Raw genomic sequence first — 15,080 nt, 5'->3', positions numbered from 1 at the left:
AGACCACGGAACAGAAAGAACAGTGGAAGTGCAATTCACCAAAATTACTATAGGAACCGCTGTCGCCAAACTCATACAAATATACCGATAGTCATATATTGCACTACAAAGAAACAAATCATTTGATTTGTCGTTTAAGTTTAGTCAAAACTAGCCTACGTCACAGATTTGGAAACAAACCCTGACGTTCTAGAAATAAGATTTATTTTGCTTTAGCGGAAGAACGTATTTACGAGCTATAGTCACACTCACGTCACACTAGATTCAATTGTCCAATTAATTCCGCTACTTGACCATAGATGGCGGTATTCTAAGTGGTAGCAATTATAAACTTAATTACGTTAAACATATGGTTGACATTTGCGTGATCGGTCGATTTTTTTTCCTCCTCAGCTAAGGCCGCACCACGTAGCTCAATGAATTACCTATCGATATCGATAGATACTCGTTATTTTGTTCATTCGCAAAAATAAAATTAAAAAGGTAATTATAAAATTGAATAAAAGTGCTGGTATGTATGCATGCCTTTTACAAGTATGCACAATAAATACTGCAACGTATGAAAATAGTTAAATTTTATTTATTGTCCTTGAAATAAAACATATTTGTTAAGAAACTGGCGTTTCGAAAGTCTTATTTTTAATTTTAATAAACGGTGTATGCGAACATTTATGTATATACTTTTCGACTATTGCCTTCATCAAATCGGTAACGTGATTAGACGCAGGAATCTCCGAATCACTTTGTCTTTTTGAAGAACCTGGAGTGACCACATTTATCATTTTGTGGCTGAAACCAAAATTAAATTTTGAGAATAAATCCGTACTAATATTATAAATGCGAAAGTGTGTCTGTCTGTCTGTCTGTCTGCTAGCTTTTCACGGCTCAACCGATCAACCGTTTTTGATGAAATTTAGTACAGCGATAGCTTGCATCCCGGGAAAGGACATAGGCTACTTTTTATCCCGGAAAGTTGAAAAGTTCCCACAGGATTTTTAAAAACCTAAATCCACACGGACGAAGTCGCGGGCATCATCTAGTACCTATATAAAAATGAATAGGAGAAAAATTAATTAGTGTGTTTATGAATTAAATTTGATATTTAGTCAGTCAATCTTCATACAAAAATATAACTAAGAGGTGGTGTTGTTTTGTATTATAATATCAAGTATTTTCAATACTTACTGAAAGTAATAAAATAAAACAAGGTTACTTACTTGCTTAAAAAACTTAACGATTTTCATTGATGGAAGCGTAGTAGGTTTCGTATATCTATATCCTTTATTTGATATTATAAAATCGACTTGTAAAAAAATGTTCAGAGCATAATATCATGCTTGATTTGGTTGGCATCCAATTAACTCTACCCGTTGCATCTATCCATTTCTCTTTGATGCTCGCATCTTTGGGAAACCTAAACATATTTTAAATGAAGGTTAGAGGAACTACTGATGTCTATTTAGTGATCAATGCAACGTCTCACTCATTAATAAATTATAATTATTGCGTTACTATTTATTTATATCCTTGTATCGATATCAATCGATAAATTCAATATTCGACTTGGCCACATCACTACTTGAGTAGCGAACACGGAGCGAAGTACTTTCGGAATAGAATCAATCCAAAATAAACTTTATCTTAATTGGTTAAGGTTGATTTTGACTAGCCGTTCTATTAAATATTAGTAAATTGAAATAAATTAAGATTTTATAGAAAACAATGAAAATCGTACTTACCGATGATACGAAACACCTCCATTTTTAAGATTTTTTCTCCTACTATCATTTTTACACTCCAAAACGGAACAGTAACATTGCTAGGGCAATATGAATTTGTTGCGAGACTACCAACTCCACGCGATGTTAGAACGCGACTGGGATCAGTTTTACGTAACTACGCTTAATTGTGGCACGCGTGCCACGCCTACTTAGCACTTCCACTGTTCTTTCTGTTCCGTGAGTTAGACAGACTGACAGAAAAACTTTCGCATTTATAATATTGATATGGATATTGATAATAGTATGAGTGTATAGATTTATTATCTCGGTATGTACTTACTTTAAAAGTTTAAGTATCTTGAAAGTCCAGTATAATGTCACCCACCACACTGAATCAAAACAGGCTTGGACACAGCTGAGCTTTTCAGTCCTCTTAGCTGTGGGAAACTCTATGTTTATTATTTATTTACGATAAGTTTTGATGCGTCAATCAAACTCTTAAATAGCTGCCAAGATTATAAAAAAATATTATACAGTAGAACGTTATATCACATATTATATGGCTATGTTAAAAAAGCGTATTGGATTGAACTTATTTGAAATCTTGTGTGGCCCACCGTACTCTTCTATATTTTTTCATGCCATGTTTGTTCAAGAAATAAATTTTACGTTCGCATCATAAGTGTTATTCTGTTTGGTACAGACGAGTAGAAAATATATCTAAGGAACTATGGATATCAGAAAAACATTTTATACTAGCAACCACCCGCTGCTTTGTTTCCGTGGGATCTTCGAAAAATCCGGCCTTATTCATTTTCTATATTATAAAGAAAATTATAATATAGATTCTTTCTCTGTGCTAAATTTCAGATTCCTAAGCTCAAGTACTATTCAGCCAGTGTGTGATTTGGGATTTTTTTTATTGTACGAGATTGACTGACATTTTTTTTTAAATATAAAATGGTGACTTATCATTATCATAAATTTTTCCCGAGGTAACTTAAAAACAATTCGCAGATTAATCTCCGTTTAGCTAAAAAATAGTGTTGTTATGTATTATGTATGTGTACCTACCTACCTACTACCTACCTATACATCATTTTACTTATGCCAAGTGACATGATGCTTAACGCGAGTACTTCCTTAACTGCATAAGCCTCATTGAGCTTTTCGATCATGCGTTCCCATAATTAGTGAGTTATTTTATTTTTAACTTACAAATTATAAATATTAAAATTTGATTGATTCGATTCGATAAAAAGTGACGTAACCCCCGAATATATTACGAATAAAATATATTCTTCGCATAATACACAAATGCATAATAATTGCTAATTACATCCCCTTTTATACCACCATCGATTTATTATAAAATCCAATCAAGAACGGTACAGTACGAAGACTTTCATTAAAATACCTTCCAAATAAAACCTTAATATCCGAAAAGCCAATACCTTATACAATACGGTGTTTTTTTATTTATTTTCCAAATCTAATTATACCAATGAATCGGGAATTCGCGATAGTGATTGATGACGTAGGGCTTGTTCACATTTGCGACATTTCTTCAAAGAACTACAATGTTTTTGGTTGAGGTTATTCTTATTAGTATAGACACATTCTACATAAATATGCGTAAGCTTAAATTGATAAGCTCGTTGAAGTCTTTTGTATGTAGACATTTTTTATCCATATTAAAGACCAACGAATCTGTACTTACTCAAGCGAAGACTTGCCGGGGAAGCGTTCTTCCTACACCAAGGCTGGCTATGCCTCGAGGCCCGCATCTACGTCTTGACCTAGGGCCCTAGGCTATACGGAGAAGATCCCGTTGCTGTATGGTATGGTTAGGTTAAATGTTACTCTATGCAGGATAAAAAATCTATGTAAAGACAGAAAACCGACATAGTACTTTTAGTGATGTGGTCGTTTGTTGTAATCATGCGAAAAAATTACATTACTGCCGTACAACAACGTATATTTTATAGTCTACAATAAAGTATACCTACTGTTTTACTATTGTCTTGCTTACACTTTACCGACACATCACGTTGCGTAGCTATAATTTTTCTATTAGAAGAACTCCGATCATAATATGCAATATGATCAAGAGTCTCAGCGAGCTGAGTCCCTGTGATTGTGAATAAGGACTCTGGATGGATTCGAAACTAGTCGGGCTTATGTCGATTAAATACGCGAGTATAGCCGTAACAATCTATACTTATAATGATCAATACATTTAAAAAATGATGTACTTTGTATAGAACGTTCTTACGTTGTTTAGCTGACTTCCAAAAAGGCAGAAGTGCTGAACACATCCCATTTTTTTGGACTACTAAACATGATATTTTCAATCATACACTTCATATTATGATAACTTAAAGTCGTGTCTACAATATGCTTCTAACATTGCGAACACCCCCTTACCTGCCAGGTGTAAAATCCATCATAACAACAATGTTAATTTGGCAACCCGTCGTCCGGGGTGATTACGCCTCAGTTTTGGGTGAAATCGAAAAAAATATAAAAAATCCCCCAATACGCTCCTGGTTGATGACCCCGCTGAGCCAGATCAATTTTGGCTAACGAATTTGCATGTATTTTTAATTTTTTTTATCTGAATGCAGTCTATGTAAGGAATTATTAATTTTAATGAACTATATTAATTTTAATAATGAGTAAATTTATGTTTTCTTTTTCAAATGGTTATTTTTCATATCCTTCCGTCTTTAGAATTTAGATAATTATACCTACCTTTCACGATGATAGAATAATTCTTTCAAATCGGCTTCGATTGACATCGACTCCAAAATCCTTTCACTGATAAATAGCTAAATTATCAATACCCGTATTATAAATGCGAAAGTCTATTTGTGTACTAGTTTATTGGTTTGTCTTTCAATCACGAAGCAACGGATTTTTTACATGGATAGATATAGCTAAAAACCTGGACAGTGACACAATATAATATACTTTTTTTTTATAAAATCAAATAATTCGAAGAAGAAACGAAGACGGGAATCAACTGATTTCTGGGATAAAATAGATTGTAACAAGTAACAGTTTTCCACTCGCCTGTCTGGAGCGAAGTGTTATTGTTCGACGGCAGCTCGAGTGCGGGACTGTACTTCAATTCACTAGTTATAATGCCCACAACTCTGGCTAGATTATACAGCAATACAGATAGACTTACGTCTTTAAAGATGCCTTAATTTGAAAAACAATATATTTATTTATTCCATAATTCATAATCGTTTATTTTGCCATGTACATGCATATTATTTACATTACAATCATCCACATATTATCCTGAGAAGCATTAAAAAAAATCTTATACCTAAGTACAATACAACAAGTTGCATCATTTAACCAATAATAAGTAATTTTTTAAAGCAATGTGATTCTTAGAAGAAATACTTAACTACATTGTTTAGGTTCACGTCTGCCTAGTCTAAAACTTGTTTATCGATAAATGCATCACAATTGCGGTCTCCCGTGATGATGTAGATAAAAACGCATGGATGAGGTATCATAGTGTTTTGAGAATCGTTTTTTATGCAGCATCGCAGAGGAACTCTTGATGGTACACCTTTGCCAGGATGCTAAATGACAAGCATTTCTTTAGAGCAAGTATTAGACAGATCCGTAAGGGCAGTTATTATTTCCATATGTCCACGCTTAAGTGCGGTTTATACAGAAGTGGATAGAATAGAATAGAATGTATTTTTATTCAAATAAACTGTTAAAAGTGCTTTAAAATCGTAGAAAAGAAGCAGCAATAAATTAAAGAGTAGTAGAGATGTGGCACTCTATTTTAATTGTTCTTAGTTTCCAGCAATGGATTATTTGGGATAATGAAACCTTATGAATAATTAATAAGTATTATAGGTATTTACGCCACATCTCCACCATTCTCCATTTTTGCACCTGGTGCACTTCCAGTAGGTATGGATCAATCTGGCGCAATAAGTGGTGCAATCTGGAGCGATTATTTCGCTTAGGATAGCTGAAGTTTTCAGGTATTGCTGGGTATTGCAGTAAATTGCTTAATGTGGTCGTGACGTCATAGTTGACTTTTCCTGGAATTGAGAAATTTCAATTGCCCGTGTAAGCGTACTTTTAGACTAAAAAGCGTTCTTGAAGATTAAAATCAGAAGCATTATTTTGTTAATATTACAAAATGGGTGTTTACACACCTCATAGTGACACGGCGGCGTATAGTAAACAATTATAATATCTATCTGGGAGTTTAGGAGGAATAAAAAACAAACAAACAAACTCATCATTAACTAGTCGAACGACGCATTCCGGACGGGGAATGTCTTAACATTGTTAGTTAAGGGGAAGGCTTACGCAAACACATTCTAGTTAAAAATAAATAAAATAAAACTCGATACCTACTAGAATATTGTTTAGTTGCTGAACAAATTAAAGTTGATAGACTAGATATAAAATATTATTCGCTCTAAAAAAGTGTTTATACTTATTGAATACTTATAGAATTATCAAAGGTACTCGTGTCGTTAAGTGATGACTTTATTTTATATTTATTTTTAATGCAACAAAACACAAGAGAGAAGTAAGAGAAATAGAAAAAAAGAATCGTGCTAGAATGTCATGTTATAATATATGAGTTTAGGTTATAATAAAATTACTTATTACTTATTAGTCATAAATTAGGCTAGATTGTAATACAATTGAGTAGCTAATTGACACTCAACAATAAGGAAAAAAATGTCATGTGTGCCTTAAAAGCGACACATGCGTAAAAATCAAGAACTAAGAGTGATAATTAGGTATACATGTATTATAAATGAAAACATTACAAATAATATGAATGTAATGTTAAAGTTAAAAAATATTGCCTAATATTTTAATTATAATCTAAAGATGGATGACGGATTTCCCCGTTGAAGAGAGTTTCACAAAATAACGGCTTTAAGGGTTAAAGTACTCGCTTATAGAATAAAGGAAATAGGGGTATTATAATAATTCCAGATGCTACTTAGAAATGTTCAATCATGTCTTCCCCTTAACCCGCAAAGCCCTTCGCTCGGAGCTGCGCTTTGTCCGGTGGATCTTTGCTCACTATCGCGCTGATTTATTGTGTGTCTGTCTAGCAGTTCGGGTGCCACCGGAACATAAGATGTAGCGGATCTGATAGCGGGATTACCCGCTACTTAGTTTCTGCAAAACTTCTTTGTCTCACACATATTATCAAAAATCATGTTATATTTTTTTGATTATTTAGTAATCTTTCACATTTTCACAAATTTATAAACACTATCATATAACCTAACTTATCTTCTGTTTATAAAAACTAGACCCGCAATACTGAGACTAGGTGTTTACAGATTTCTGAATTAGTAGGCCAAGTCTGGTCTACTAATCCAGAAATCTATAAACACCTAGTCTCAGTATTATAATATAAAAATTAAAAATTCTTATATCTACTGGTACTTAAAATACAGATTTAGGTTGGTTAAAGTTAAAGTTTGCCATGTAATCATTTTCTAACTCAGGGTAGCTTAAAAAACGGATAAGCGAAAGACTTTTTTGGAGAAGCTGTTCTATCCGAACCAGACATAACAATGATGGATAAAAGTATTATAGAACATGAAAACATTCATAAAAAAACTTTACAACAGCCTATGCTAAGCTTAACCCACAAAATAGAAAAATAATGAAAAAATGTTATGAAAATTAAGTTAACTTATCTTACTAATTAAAATAATAATGCTCTACCGTAAAATTTAACAAAGTTACAGGAGTTTACTGATTTTCAAAGTTTTGTGACGGCCATCTTGAGAAATAACTAACTTCTGACTGTCCGGTTTTGATAAACATTTTTGCCATATATGATACACAAGTCACAAAATATTTTTAATTGCCGAACTTTTATTGGATTTTGTCTTATGTCAAAAGTATACTAACCCGTATTTTAAGAACTCTAGAACTTTAAAGCACTTACTTCTATAAATTATTAGAACGAGTAGGTACCTACCCGTTTTGCTGCCTTAATTAATATATTTCCACACCGCTTATCGCTCTTGTGTAGTTAATGTGAACACGATGTTACCTTTGTGTCCACCAACACAGTTTTTTGTCTGTTCGTTGTCATAATAGGTGGTTATCTATTTAGTAACCCAACTTTGGGGTGTGATTCGATCTTTTAGGGCATTAGAGTTTTTTCTTTATCGGCTTAGCATTTTTCTAACTACTTTAACTGAGCCCGCTAATTATTATTATTACTAAGACAAACAGCTAAGTAATTGCAGATAGTTATTTCATTTCATTTAATCACAGGGGGCAGTTGTCCCCCCCTGACCCCTGTATTAGATTTGTCGTGCAAAATGTCGAAAAATTACCCGAGTACGGAACCCTCGGTGCGCGAGTCTGACTCGCAATTGGCCGGTTTTTTTGGACAAATATAGATATTTACAACTGTCCACCACGGACCGGTCTGACAAACAGACTGAGAGATAGGCAACAAATTTCACTTGCGGTATTCGAGTTTTTTGCAAATTATCAATTTTATAAAGTCGTATAAGTACATATACATTTTTGAAATGGCAGAGTAGGTACTTAGCAATATTTTTATGCGCAGAATATTTTTAATAAGTACCTACCTACCTAGTGGTTACCTATAGTAGATAGGTCCAATGCTTTTAGAGGTCCAAAATACTTAGCTTACTTATGCTTGAAATGCTTGCAATTAAAAACAAAAAGACCCGGTTCCAAAACAATGAATAGAAAATGAGATAACAGTTATTTATTGTGACTGTCCCTTGCCTGACTCACTCTACAAATATTTACTGGAGATAAGGAAATAAAAACATTTTAGAACAAAGTACCCAGTTTTAAGAAGGACGCTTTCATTTTAAATGGCTTTATTTATGTCTTACTAGATGATGTTATTTCTTGTAAGATGGTACGGAACCCTACCTTTGCGAGACAGGCACGCACTTGACTGGTTTTTGTCTTATATAACTTTTATGACAGCAACTCTCCTAATATCCCGTTAGGTAAAGAAAACAAATAAAGCAGTCAGTCCTATTCTTTATATGTATATACTTAAGTACTCATATAAATTGCCGCTTTACCGTTATTTTTAGTATCTACGAGTACATTTTAATTTGTAATACAGGTTTGTCACCCAGCAAAACAAAAAAAGCTGCTAACTGCCACAATGAATTGTGCTACAGTTCCTTATAATATATATTCGTATACTTATTAATAAATTCGGTACATGACGATATTATGCCGTCACACATTATTGTGTCCAAGTCTTAAACTAAAATGTAGATTCTGTGCTTTACGTTATGGCTCCAGTACACATTGGACCAGTGTAAATCCTTTCGCCGAGTGCCGATGAATCTGTAAACGCTGTCTGCAAATTGCGCCTGATTTGATCTTTATATTATCATCATCACAATAGGTCTAACATACTTTCAGCTAAGGAATGGAATGGTATTAGGTGAAAGATAGAGCGAAGAAAGTGAGGTTTTTAGTAGGTCTATGGGCAGAAGATGGGCAGCTATCCCAATGGAATCGGGCATGCTTGAAACACGAGCCCGGGCGCTGCGCTGTTTGGGTGTGCGGGGCATCATACTCCGATTGCCATCTCGACCTGTCGCGCACTATAGGTGCCTTTGAGAACGTTATGAAGAACTTTCAGGCATACAGGTTTCCTTACAATGTTTTCCTTCAATGTTAAAGTAGTAGGTAAAATAAAGTGCCGAACCGCCGAACTCTTTAACTAGGCTTTCACGGCTAGACGTTTATATGAAACGTCAACATCTCAATGTATAGCGTGTTACAATATAATACACGTTCGCCGAGTCCATTGGTGAGCATGTTGGCCCAATGTGTTGTTGGGTCATACCATGTTGAGGTAATTTGAGGTCATCTGACAGTACACTATAAAGATCTTACAATTGACCGCAATTTCAACCGCAACTGTTGGTCACCGAATAAGGGACCCGCATAGAATTTACGACCTACTATTTAACGGGCTATATTAATATAGATGCTACCGGCTGTACTCACGTGGTTAGTCAACGTAAATGGTTAGGCGCGAGCAGCACGCAGTCTCAAACGCGGCGCGTTGCGAGCTGAGACCCCGGAAGGGTTCGAAACTAGTCTGGCTTAAACGTCGACTCATCATGTGATCATCATCGGGTGCATCTATAGTACGCGACAGGTCGAAAAGACAATCGGAGTGGGCCTGGGGACGCCAAATATGACGACGAAATGACGACGAAATAGTTTAAAACTTTAAACGCTTAAACGGGTTTTATTAAATCGGTATTACTTAATGCGATTTCCCATATGTTGATAACATGCAAATAAGTATTCAATATTAAATTCACCTAAAAAAACGCAATGAGGGTTCCGTACTACAGTCGTATTTTTTCGATATTTTGCACGATAATTCAAAAACTATAACGCATAAAATAAATAAAAATCTGTTTTAGAATGTACAGGTGAAGACCTTTCATATGATACCCCACTTGATATAGTCACTCACTTCGAAAGTTGAAAATACTAATTATTAGTTCATGACCACAATTTAATTATTTTTGTGTGATCTAACCACAAATTCACGGTTTTCAGATTTTTCCCCAAATGTCAGCTATAAGATCTACCTACCTGCCAAATTTGATGATTCTAGGTCAACGGGAAGTACCCTCTGTAGGTTTCTTGACAGACAGACAGACAGACAGACAGACAGACAGACAACGAAGTGATCCTATAAGGGTTCCGTTTTTCCTTTTGAGGTACGGAACCCTACAAATGGTAATTAATTAACATGAGGAAATAACAGTAATTACAGCTGCAATATAAAATTACGAAAATTACAGCTGTATTCGTTAAAGTAATGTCCGCGTTGAGGTAACTTAGGCATAACTGAAATTAAAAGAGCATAAATATTATATGATATTTTAATTGAAAGCTTGGTAATGATGCATTCGACAAATAAATGTGCAAATTTTATTTTATACACCCACGCGCTCGGGGCAGTAAATATTTGAACAGAAATAGAGTTTTTATGGCAAAGTAGAAACTTTGTAATTACATACTATTACTAAGGTATCATACATAAAGTTACATATGACCGGATATTTATGAAAACATGCCCATTTTTAGGGATCCGTAATAAAACAAGGAATCCTTATAGTTTAGTCCAGTCCGTCTGTCTGTATTTTATTAAATACTAATATATTATAAAAAATAAATTATAAAAACTGTAAAGTTGATTATAGAAACTTATTACCGCTACGCAAAGGCATATTTAAAAAAAACATGTCAGGGTAATTACTCCTTCACATGAAAAGTGAAAGTTAAAAGAAAATGTTACTTTAATGCCTCGAGTTAATTAATTTTAAAATCATCATCAAGCTTTTTAGGCAGTTTTTGAAAATCAAATCAAATCATTTATTCAAATTGGATAGGTATTGGACTGCCAAAATTTTTAGCGACTTTAGCATGACTAGGGAACCCTTCTTTTCTTATACAGACAGGCATAAGATAGACAAACAGACAGGCAGACAGACAGACAACGAAGTGATCCTCTTTCACGGAGATACGGAACTAGGGTTCCGTATCTCCAGAGAATATTTTTTTTTGTATTATTAGGATAATACAAAAAGTGCACTTTATAATCGCGAATCCGCTTTAAAGTGATTTACTATAAATTACAGTATTGAATTTGTCTCGAATGTTTCATTGTACCAGCGGGTCACTGTCAGGAAATGTATTCAGGAGATATTTCGTATTTTATGCCCCATTTGGTAAAGTTTAAAAACGGAATTTTCAGATAAACTGTCTGTGTATGCCCAATTTGCCACTTAAATAAATACGATTTGTCGATTGAGTATTTTTTATCGCATGACCGCGATCTCACTTGATTGGAAAGATGATACAGTGATATACAGTACGCGGCCAAAAGTGATGAACATCGATCTTTAGATGGAGATAGCAGATTTGTAGAGCACTATCTCGGTCGTAGAGGCGGACAAAACGTCATATGGGTATGAGTGACAGAGACAACTCTCTAAAAACCTGAAATGTCATTCTAAAGGCCGATGTTATATATGATACCAACACGTCAACGACACGACAACAATACGGCAACGACAAGACAACGACAGGGCAACGACAAGACAACGACAAGAAAACGACAAGACAACGACAAGACTACGACAAGAAAACGACAAGACAACGACAAGACTACGACAGGGCAACGACAAGACAACAACAAGACAACGACACGAAAACGACACGGCAACGACAAGACGACGACAAGATGACGACAAGACAACGACAAGACAACGACACGGAAATGAAATGGCACATATTGTCACTTCATGAACTCCAGTAAGGAATTATAATTCAAATCATTACACAAAAAGTTAAAAATCGAGGCTCTGATGAGACCGCGATCAAACGCTAACCTGTCATCAATAAAAAATCACGAATATCTGACAATGGCTCGTTGATAAATCAGTCCCGACGGTTTCCACGGAATCGGAGGTCAGATGGCTATCAAATAACTAACTAGGGCAAACTTAGTTTAACCTTTTACCGTCAAGTGATGGCTGCTCGTCTGCACGGTTAACCTACAAAATAATAAGTATACCTATAATGTTAAGACTGTTTTGCACCGAAATATAACATAGTGCTACCTAAATATCAATCTGGCTGTTTTACATCAAAGAAGCAACAACATAGAGCGTTCCGCTTTCATATCTGAATGTTTGAGCTGTGCGATCGATCCTCCTCTTCAACTCCTTTCTCAAAGATCTCGGCATCAAGCAAAGTCCGTCCTATCTCCATACACACACGCACACACACACACACGCACACACGCTCACACACATTCTCACTTTCTTTGGTCACGTTTCAAAACGTGACGATTTCGATTGAACGTCTAGAGAAATTTGAAAAGTAGAGGGCAGATCACTTGCCAGATCGCCCATAAGAGGACAGACTAAAGTGTGCGCAGTTTTGGACGTCACGAGTTGTTGTCCTTGTCTACATAAGTACACGAGGTAGGCAGCTGTTACGGAGGAGTGGACATACAACACTCAAGGGACGACCACGACTATCTCACTCTCTGTCAAGCACGTAACGACTGAAATGAACATAATGATTAACTATACTTTAACAACTTAATTTAAACAATAATTGTTACAACACCAATAAATTTGGTAAACAAAAAGGCTACATAAGTCAAATGGTACCATTAAAAACGATGGCGTATAATATTAAAATACAAAATTTTCTGCACCAACGTCATTGTCTTTTTACATTTTAAACATAAGGCATAGTGCAGGAATGCGATCTCTGATTATCTTTATTCGCCTTGTGATGTATCGTACACATAAATTTTGTATCTACATCTGGGTACAATTGTAATAAAATTGAACTGTGTGAGCAATAATAGGGTTACGCTTTCTATACACTTTTATTCCAATTTAATAGTGTGTGACTATTTTGATAAGCTCAATTATATTTTATTACACCTAGCTGATGCCCGCGACTACGTCCGCGTGGATTTAGATTTTTCGAAATCTCGTGGGGGCTCTTTGATTTTCCGGGATAAAAAGTAGCCTGTGTTAATCCAGTGTTTTTAGAAAATCCCCATACGCGAAGTCAGGACGACTCCAAGTAACCAACAATTATTCTACAACAATTTTCAAATCATTTAAAGTCAGAAAACTAGTCAGGCAATTTATTTTGCCGATACTGTAGGCACTATAAAGCTGATGAATGACCTAAGTCATTAAGAGTAAACTATCAATTTACGTTTAACATTTGACCGTTTAGGACCATAAAAACTTGGAGGCTGCATAAAAGCTGTAAAAGCGTCCTGCCGTTATGGGTTTTATAAGGTTTTTAGCGCAAGGTTCGACACTAATTATCCCTAAAGACAGAGTAGGTACATAGTTTGTTCACGAGGTATTTCTACACTTGTACCAGTGGTAGATGCATCCGACTATTCGTAAGCACTTGTAAAAGTTTATACGAATAAAAAAGATTTTCATTTTCATTTTCATTTTCATTTTCTTGAATAAATATAAAGGTTTCTATTTTGAATTCATGATAAGCAGGTAGTATGATTGTTTGATGATTGTTTGATTTATGATAGTTTTAAGAATTCTCTGTGGTTTTGCTATTATTGTGTTGCCTGAGTTCGGTTAGCAGTCGATGGTTTGTGGACGCAAAAAATCATTAGACTACCTAATTGGTTTTAATTTCGATTGCGTAATCGTTAGGTAGCCATTTTTTTATATTCAGATACAAGTTAGCCCTTGACTGCAATCTCACCTGGTGGTAAGTGATGATGCAGTCTAAGATAATAGCGGGCTAACCTGGAATAACCTGGAATCTTGTGAATAACTAGCCAATAATTTAAAAACTTAAATCTACGGGTTCATTCGCGTGGATTTAAGTTTTGAAAAATCCCTTGGGGATTTTGAATTATGAAAAGTAGCCTATCCAGAATGCAAGTTATCTTTGTACCAAAATTCGTCAAAATCAATTAAACGTAATAGCCGTAAAGGCAACAGAAATTCAGAAAGGCAGACAAACTTTTGCATTTATATGGATTTAATAATACCTAATTGAATTAAATAATAGACAGATATCATCATCACCATGATCAACCCATCGCCGGCTTACTACAGTACAGAGCACGGGTCTCCTCTCAGAGTGAGAACGGTTTTGGCCATAGTCTACCACGCTGGCCATGTGCGGACTGGTAGACTATATGAATAAAGACATAGACAGATATAAATAAAGGAAGTTCGCAATTGTACCCTACGCTTTATAGCGTGGTATCATAAACCTATATCACATTAAAGTGGCCCCCCGCCTCACTACAAGGTTTTTGCAAAACACTACCAATAAAGTGGATGTTTATTGATACATTTTTAACTTCACTTGCGAGGAATAAAATAAAAAACAGATTTACGTGCGCCAATATTTACGTTAAAGAGTTGATGTATTAAGTGATTATACATGCAAAAAGAACATTAATTCTTAGCTAGTTTATTTACGAACTAGCTTTTGCATACGAATTCATGCGTGTGGGTTTCAGTTTTTACTTTTTAATAAGCAATCCCCTTACTTTTTTAAAAATCATAATGTACGCGACAGGTCAAGATGGCAATCGGGGTATGAGGTGGGGGGACGCCCCGCACACCCGAACGTCACCCGTGCTCGCGCGCACCGGGCTAGCGCGGGGGCTGTGCAGTGTGCATGTGTGTGGGGCGTTCCCTCCCCGATTGCGATCTTGACCTGTCTATGTACCTATTTGTTTTGTAATCTTCTCATTGTCATATTATACTACCT

This window comes from Maniola hyperantus, chromosome 9 (genome assembly GCF_902806685.2).
Source record: "Maniola hyperantus chromosome 9, iAphHyp1.2, whole genome shotgun sequence".
Taxonomy (NCBI): Eukaryota; Metazoa; Arthropoda; class Insecta; order Lepidoptera; family Nymphalidae; genus Maniola; species Maniola hyperantus.
Note: the sequence above shows the minus strand (reverse complement) of the source record.